Source organism: Callospermophilus lateralis, unplaced genomic scaffold, assembly GCF_048772815.1.
Source record: "Callospermophilus lateralis isolate mCalLat2 unplaced genomic scaffold, mCalLat2.hap1 Scaffold_261, whole genome shotgun sequence".
Lineage (NCBI taxonomy): Eukaryota > Metazoa > Chordata > Mammalia > Rodentia > Sciuridae > Callospermophilus > Callospermophilus lateralis.
Window position 1 is genome coordinate 1,291,273 of NW_027513386.1, and position 9,162 is coordinate 1,300,434.

Sequence of the window (9,162 nt, forward strand, 5' to 3'; positions counted from 1 at the left end):
TCTCTTTGGCTGAGACCTCATGGAATCCTCCAGCCAGAGGTTACCAGAGTGGCTATATGGAAGAAGATAAGGGCCATGTGGGAGTGTTTTGGTTTTAATTGTGGTCATTTGTGTGGTGGTTGGAAGAAAGGTCTGGGTCCACCTGGGCTTGAACTCTGGTGTGATTCCCCTTAGTGACTGTGTTGTGGAACTGACCTCAGAGAGTATTTCCATGAATTGTGATGGGACTTCAGGAGGCCACGCATGAGAGTCACCCTTGGAAACTGAGACCTAGGCTCAGGGTGGCTTTCCACAAAGCACTGGGAATATCAGCCAAGATATCATATGATATTATTGTGAAAGACTTGGCAGCCATAGTTGAGAGTCAAAACACACATAGACCTAACATTGTAGACCTCAATTGGCTTGGCTTCATGTGACCTTTTGGCCTCTCTTTGGTAAGCCTTGCCTGTGAGAGTTCTCCAGAACTTTCATTGAAATGAGCTTCCTCAACATTTAATGGTTCTTGAATGAAGTGAAACCCACAGTGCCTCCAACTTCATCCTTAAAAAATGACTAGAAGAACACCATGTAATTATTGAAATTCCCATGACCAGGTGGCACTGGAGAACCTTTGAATGTCCTGTTGCTGATCATGAGTATACAAGACAGTGCCTGATTGACTGGGTTTCATGAAAATGGTGTAGAACAGAGATTCCAGTACGTTGGAGTCTGCTGAGTAGTGGGCCTAGAACAGTGGTGGACAGGTGTGTGTTAAAACATCCGCGGTAGGGCCATGAGCATCTACCATTGGATTCCAAATGGCTTGTGACTGACATGGTGCAGCCAGCAGATCCTTATATGTAATGTCATCTTGTTATATGGAGAGGTTTCAGGGCAATGTTCAGAATCAGGTTGATATGGACAATGGGGCAATGGGGCAAGCTATGAGGGATAGAAGCCTGGTTGGTGCATTCTCCTGCAGACCCTGACCCACCACACGTGACAGAACTCCCTCCAGCACTGTGTCCCAGTTGGACTCTTTGTATTTCATGAAGCGAATATCAAATTCCCAGTGCAGCAGGAACAACACCACAAAAAGTGGAGGAGGACAAAATGGCTTCACAGTTTACTCAGAGAGACACTAAGTCACCAGTGGTCACAGTTTACCTACAAAGAGATGATTCAGGCCTGCTGCCTCATGTTCATTGGAAAATAAAAAACCAGGTCCTTCAGGTCAAAGAGATGGAAACCCAGCTTTGATGGTCTCACTACAAAAGAAGCTAAAGCTCCTGACAACAATCTATATTTCAAGTGCCCAACCTCAGAGGCAGATTCTCAAAAAGTCTTTAGGCCAGCAGAGCTCCATGTTTGTGGAGTGTTTACCCTGTGCCTTACTTTTAGAAAATCCTCTACCTCCATCAAAGATGTGAAATCTGGAGCATTTTCCATTCCAGATAGGTATTCACAGATTTTCTAACTCTTCTCCTCTAATTGTGTCTCACTTGAGGCGAAGGTAATATTAAAGCATTGTTCTGGATGAGAGTGGGAAGATTTTTGTGTAGCATATATTTGCATACACATTAGATTCAATTTCCTATTTTCCATTCGAAATACTGAATCCCTGACACTGATACATACCCGACCAGACTCTGACTACTAATCCTAATAGGATGGAGAAATATAACCCAAACAGAATAGAAATACAAGCAGTTCAGAGGAAGCACGGTGTATATTTGGAATTGCCTATGCATGATACAGAGTAGGAGTTAAATCTAGTCAATTTTTTATTGAAATAGTTCTCCATGTTTTTTTAAAGTTAACAAATATGTGAATTCCTGTCTCCCTTTCTCTGTAGCCTATTCAGCACATGTATTTTTATATGCATATAAAGAATCCTACCTGGTACCACAAATACATTCTTGTGAGGTGGATGACTTGGCAGGTACAAATTGTGAGAAGAGGTCACTCCTACTAAACCGTGTTGGAACTGAATATTCAACCTATGGGTGAGCTTCCTAGTTGAACAACATTATGCATAAATCCATGTTCAGTAAAATGAATATTTTTGGATCTGTGGATAATATATATTTTATGATGAATTTTTATTGACATATATATTGCTATTTTTTTCTGTGTGTGTGTGTTTTGTGTCACTCACCTGTTCTGTAAAACAACTTCAGAGAGAGAGGTTAAAGATTCATGCAAAGCTCTGATGGAGGTATCTAATATCTTTGTTTTGGTCTATTGCTGCTTCAAATTGGGTCATTTGTTGTGTCCCATGAACCAGTGCAGTGGTTCCTGTGCCCACCCCTGCAGCAACTCCTATTCCTAATAGCATGGCTAAAGTGAGGGATATATGTTCCCAGTGGAAACGGGTTGTATGCCCCCCTATTTGATCTTCAAATGAATCTGCATCATGTTAGAGCACTCTTGGAAACATCTGCACCATTACACAATTAATTACATCTGTTGTCCATTTCTTTAAAACATAAACAATGTTTAATTATATAGAATTAGGCTGTTGTAGGTAAGGCTCCTAAGATAGCACCGAAGACAGGGAACCCGTCCTATTTGGTTGCAACCAGATTTAGAGGGCATTGCTTCTGTTGTAATCAATTAATCCCCTGAAACTCAAGTTTAGGTAATTTCAGAATTTTGTACCCAAGATGTAAGGGAAGGGGCTCAGAAGTTCACAGTCTGCAGATGTTCAAAAAACCAGTTTTTGTTTCTGTTTTTTCCTCTGTTCTGGGCAAGTTAAGTTTTCAAGGACACGTGGAAGGGGGAGAGCTTTTTCTTACCTTTCTTATTTTTCCCCCCTGCCAGGTGTTACCACGGAGCCCAGTTGGTAACTTCTTTATCTTAGAAATGTAGCCATCTCAGTAAAGCCCCAGCTCACAGGCAGAGGTCTTGTTCACATATTTTGTGGAAAACAAGCAAGGGGGTGTCTAGCATAGGAGTGTTGATTTTTTTAGCCAGTGGCCAAGTAGAACAAGGCAACAATAAAAGAGGAAGTTTATCTACATTGAACTCTTTTATAGGGACTCTTTTGCTGAAAGTCCTAAAGTCAGCCATGGTGAAGACTTCTGTAGAAAGTCAATTAAGACTTTTCTGTGGGCCTGGTACAGAAGGGGAAGACAGGAAAGGTGGAGCTGACAGCAGCTCCGAGGATCTGAGAATGAGGAAGAAGAGATGTAAAAGAATAATGGGAAAGGGGTTTGGGATTTTCCTAGCAACAAAAACTTGAGCAGTAGAACAGGTAGAGCAGAGGGGAAGACAAGAGTGAGTATCCCAAAACGCATGTGAGGGACTTTAAATTCTTAGTAAACCCTTTTCAGTGATGACAAGCAACATTAAAGGCCATTTTCATTACATCTTGGGTAGGGGTCTGAGGGCTCTCCTCAGGTGGTTTGAGCTTTGGGTTAGCTGGTAAGAGGACCTGGTGGGACCCGGTGTGGGCACTGACAGGAGAAGAGAGGAGTGAGTGGGTGGAGGGGTACCTCAGTACCTGCTACCTCAGCAAGGGGGCAATGGTTTGAAAACCAGCGGAGGTTTGGGATTTTGATCTAATAATTAGAGGGGAGAAATCTGGTTGCTGAGGTGGGAGTGACAGCAGAGACTCTGGAGCAGAAGGCTGAAGGTGAGAATCTATTGTATAAGCATAGTTCATGATGTGAGCGAAGGATTGAAAATTCCTGCCCATAGGGAAACCTCCTTTCACCCTTTTGAGCACTTGCAGAAGTTAAAAAGGTCACGCGGGGCTGGGGATGTGGCTCAACCGGTAGCACGCTCGCCTGGCATGCGTGTGGCCCGGGTTCGATCTTTAGAATCACATACAAAGATGTCGTGTCCGCCAAAAACTAAAAAATAAATATTAAAAATTCTCTCTGTCTCTCTCTCTCTCTCACTCTCTCTTTTAAAAAAAAAAGTTCACACAGAATTTGAGGATCTAGAGACCCCTCTGGGGGCCATCGGTTTTGGTTATCTAATTGGTAGTATGGCCAATGCTCTGTACTGAATTAGATGAGGAGTTTGGGTTCCATCAGGCAGCCCCTGTATGCTCACATCCCCATGACTTACAGAAAAAGTCGGCTTTTCCCTCACACAGCCATGACTGTTTGTGGCTTTGATAGTCTGCCAGGCAAACATAGTAATCTAGGCTAGCCAACCTGCATCTGGCTCGCGTGTCCCCACATCAATAATGTTTGTTTCCATTACCTATGGTACGGAGGGTATTTAATGGTATTTTAGTGGGATCCTCTTCATCAGGGATATCCCAATAGGAAAGACCTATAGCCAACTGACAAATGTCTGGGTGGAGAGATGGCCACCAGGTCCCTAAGGTGGCTGTATGCAAGATAGATTATACTTTTTTTATAGTAGGATTTGTGATCAGTCATCGCTGCTGAATGGGCTGATGAGGGTTAGGACTATTTGTGGCCAAGGGGTCAGTCTATAGCCTTATCCACATGGCGAATACGCAATTTGAAAGTGTTACTAGTCTTTTACAGTTTGCAGAAAGAGTCTGGACAGGGCGCAGGGTTGAGATGAGAGGCATGGATTCAGGAAGTGATTCCGTCTACCTTTACCACTGTAGGTGTTATAAGTAGCACCTGGTATGGTCCTTTCCAGCGGGGTTCCAGGGATGACACCTGATGGTGTCTTACATAGATGAAGGCTATTAATTGATATCGATGTGGAGTCCCCTCGTCCCCAGTTTGTAGGCAGTGGCCAGCTGTTTTTACAGGTATCGCTGAGTTCTTTCAAGAGCTTTAAGTCTGTCAAGAAAGGGGGTGTTGAAGGGATCGTTAGGTCTTAGAGTTGGGGTTAGGTCCCTTACTGGTGGAGGGGCCCCATAGAGAATTTCACAGGTGGTGAGGTTACTCAAGAAACAGAGGGAGTATTTCTTGCATGAAAATTTGCATAAGGCAGGAGCATAGTCCAATCTTTTATGCTGGTCGCTAAGCTGAATTTCATTAAGGTCTCTTTAATGGTTCTATTCATTCTTTCACCCTGTCTTGTCCTGAACTCTGGGGTCTATAAGCACAATATAACTTCCAATTAACCCCCAGGTTCCTGGCTCACCCCTGACTTACCTGGACCATGAACCCCTGTGCATTATCAGACCCTGTTACCTTAGGCAGGACGTATCTTGGAAAAATATCTTCCACTATCTTCTTGAGCATCATTTGCGCTGTTTCTTTTCTTCTTTTTTCTTTTTGTGGGGAGGGCTTCAATCCATCCTGAAAATTTATCTACAAAGACTAGGAGATATTTATGTCCATACCTTGCTGGCTTAATTTCAGTAAAGTCCACTTCCCAGAATTGTCCTGGTCTGGTTCCTCGTAGGTGCTTTCCTGCAGGAAGCTTGAAAGGGTAAGCATTAACTAATTGATGGAAGCAACAGGGTTTTTATACCCATTCAGTTATTTCATTTTGCTGTGAGTCTGTTAGTGAAAAACTCTGTTTTTGATACTTCAGAAATACCTGCAGTTTCTTTGAACCAAGGTGAGTGAGTTGATGTGCATTTTCTACTGACATAGTTAGAGCCATGACTGTAGGAGTTTTTACTGGAAGATTTAGAAATTCCACTTGGGGGCCTTCAGGGTTAAAACTTATTTTGGTCCGGAGCTTGGTGAGCAGATCTCTGCCCATCAATGGGGCCAGGCATTCAGGGATTTCTAAAAAGGAATGATGGATTTTTTCTTTCCCCAGGTCCATTGTCCTCTTAGTTGTCCAAGCCCAACATTTACAGCCATTAGCCCCTTGACCTAGAGACCTTGTATTTGATAGAGGGCCCAATGGGGCCTTAAGGGCTGAGTTTATTGCCCCTGTATCCACTTCAAAGTTTACTGGGGTCCCCTCCACTTCAAAAGTTACGCTGAGTTTGGGGAGGGGATCTGAGCCCCAACTTTCGTAGTCATCCTCAAGAGTCAGAATCGCTGCCTGCCGTGGCTGTCTTTTTCTAGGGCACTCTTGAACCCAGTGTCCTCTTTCTTTACAGTAGGCACATTGATCTGAGGTCAGGGGGGCCTCGGGCGTGGGACCAGGTATCCCTTCCTGTATCCCTGTTTCTTATTTTCTGGCCCTTTGGTTGTTGTGATTGGGACCTTAGTCAACTCATTAGTCTGTCTTTTGTTTCTTTTATCCTCCCTTTGCTCCCTTCTCTTCCTCAGTTTCTCTTTTATAGTACACTTTCTCGGCTTCTCTGACTAAATCTCTCAAAGTCATATCTTGTAATCCATCTAAGCATTGTAAATTTCTTTAAATATCCAGGGCAGCATGCCCAATAAAGGCCATTGTGACAGATGCCTTTTGATCCTCTGCATGAGTATTGAAAGGAGTATATATCCTATGCCTCCATAATTCTCTCTAGAAACATAGAGGGAGATTTATCAGGCCCTTGAAAAATCTCTATTACCTTGGCCAAATTAGTTGGTCACCTAGCGGCCGCTCGGATGCCCACTATTAGAACCCGGTGAGAAGTGGACAGATGCTTTCTACCTTCAAAGTTTTGGGGAACCAGTTGGGTTGATTCTAGGGAAAGCTGGCTTTGATTATGTTGGGAAGATATGTCAGTCTCCCATCTGGTCTTAGGATTTTTTTTCTAGCTTCCAGGAGGATTCTCTTTTGTTCCTCTTTCATAAAGAGAGTCCCTAGGAGTTGTTGAAAGTCATCCCAAGTAGGCGGCTCTGAAAACATCAATGACTCAACCAGACATGTGAGCCGGGTAGAATCCTCGGAAAAATGAGGATTGTTATTTTTCCAGTTATATAGGTCTGAAGAGGAGAAAGGCCAATATTGGTAGGCTTGCATTTTTTTCCCATTGCCTTTGTCAATCATTGGCCCATAGGGACATAGGGGGATCATCACAGGAGTTCCAGGGTTTTCAAACATTCGCCGCCAGCGAGTTCCCTTAGCCAGGCCAGCTTCCTCCTGGGGAGGAGGGGCTGTGAGTGCCACGGACGAGTTATCTGGAGGGCGCTGGGCTAGCTTAGCTTCGTCCAACGGTGGAGAGGCTGAGTCAGCTGCAGGGGAATCACTTAGAGGGTGTTGGTGGTTGGGGGACGAGGGCAGGGAATAAGGAGGGGAGGAGAGTCCAGTAGAGTCAAATCTTGTGACTCAGGGAGAACAGAGGATGGAGGAGAAGGAGGAGAAGAGGGTTTGAGAGATCGTGGGGGAAGGAGTAGGAGTGGGGGCAGGGGCAAGGAAATGCTTCACCCATGGAGGAGGAGATTTGCAGAGGTCCTGACAAGTTAAGATATATGGCTGTTCATCCGGATGGCTATGTGTGCCCAGTTGAAAGACAATATCTCTGGCTTATTAAATTAGTGGGAAGCAGAAAGATCCTTCTAGAGGCCATCCAAGTCCAAAGGTGGGCCATTCTGAGGCACAGAGAGTCTGGCAGGTCCAGCATTTTACTGAAAAAGGAAAGATTCTGAGCCCTTAAGTGAAATTTGGTCCAGTGATCAAGGGTCAGGGACATGGGTATTGAAGTACTGTGTCCCATAATGAAAGATACACAAAGAGTGAATTCAAGAACAGATGACACAGACAAAACAAGTCAATAAAGACATTCAATGGACATCCAAAACTGAGACCAGGACTGAGTAGCCAGCAAAACCCAATGGGCTGGCAATACCGAATCTGATACAAAATATTACTGAGTCGAGGAGACTATTGTTCCTCAATTTTCTGAGTTCTTTGGGGCATCCCTCAGGGACGTGGCCTGTGGCTCTGTGACATGTCTGTCAGCCACCATCGGAGAGAGCTCACGCTCTTCATTGACAGCCATTTTTCCAAGCCCTAAGATTAACACTGAAACCAGAAAGAGGCGCCTTACTTAACCCAAGAGGAGCCCATTAGGGTCTCTTGTCTGTCGCTGCCAGAACTCGGTGGAATCTCCATATGTAAAGGTCGGGCGAGCATTGAAGGAAGAGACCACCAAGAGACTGTCTTATCCAACAGCAAAGGGTTTATTGGGGGTCCAGCCTGCTGGGGCTCAGAGCTCACTTGAATAGAGCAGAGAGCCCTGAGAGCAGTTTAAGCAGAACATATATACTTTCCTTGGAGAGGGCAGGGAGGGAAGTTTACTGATGGGTCTTGGCGAGTGGTCCGTTTGCGTGCAACCGAGTGAGGGAGTACATTCTACACTTTGGCAGTTGGGAACAGCACATTCTGGGAACAAGATAAGCAAACAGTTCTCAATATTTCAACAGTGTTTTGTTAAGCATAAGGAAAAACAGGAAGTGACAAGTACCTATTATATTAACCTTTCACTACCGACTATCCTTTTTGACTGGATGTTCTCTTCTACATTCTATTATCCAAGGTACAAGGTCTTATGCCATTGTATATCGATTTATTCAAAGCTAAATATCCCAATCAAGGCCCCAGTGCCCTTCTGGGTTTCAAATGTTAGTTAGATTTCTGTTTTTATACATATATTTTACCTCTATATTTTTATACATATTGCAGGTTCCCAATACCATTATTCATTCAGCAGAATGATTCCTAACCGAAATCAAACATGTTATTAACCCTAAACATACACTCTTACCTCAATCTAACTTTACAGAAGAGCAGGGACAGAGTTGGTCTTATAATACAGGAATGTAGGGGATCTTCCACCTGCTGAGAACCTCAAAGGTCCATGCAGACATAATCCCTGGAGAAGATGTAGGCACCTCTGAAGGACCTGAGACAGCAAAAGTCATTTTCCATTGAAAACAACCTGGTCAGGGTGAAGGGTTGTGTCTGAATCAGCCTCTCTATTCTTAATGTAGAGAAGATGGACCAAATGAGACCAGTGTGGAGAGCTGTTACTGGGTGCCTATGGTTGATATACCATTCTAACTTGTGAAAGTGTCACAGGAAGCAGGGGCAGCCTCCATCTCATGGGAAGCTTGGAAGCAACTCTTAGGACAAAATGGTTGACAAGACAGTGAGTTCATTCAGTTTCTGATGGAAGTGACCTCACCTCACTTCCTTGGTGATGGAACTCTCTGAACTTGTGATCCAGGAAGCCAGTCAAACAGTGCCAGTCCTAGTCCCAGTCCCAGTGGTTTCACTTTTTGGATTTCCCGAGGACAGAGTCAATCTTTCTTGGTACCTACTGATGTTAGGATGGCCAAATGGCAGGAAATCTCTGAAGACGGGCCTTTTATGAGAAAGCAGGTAGTG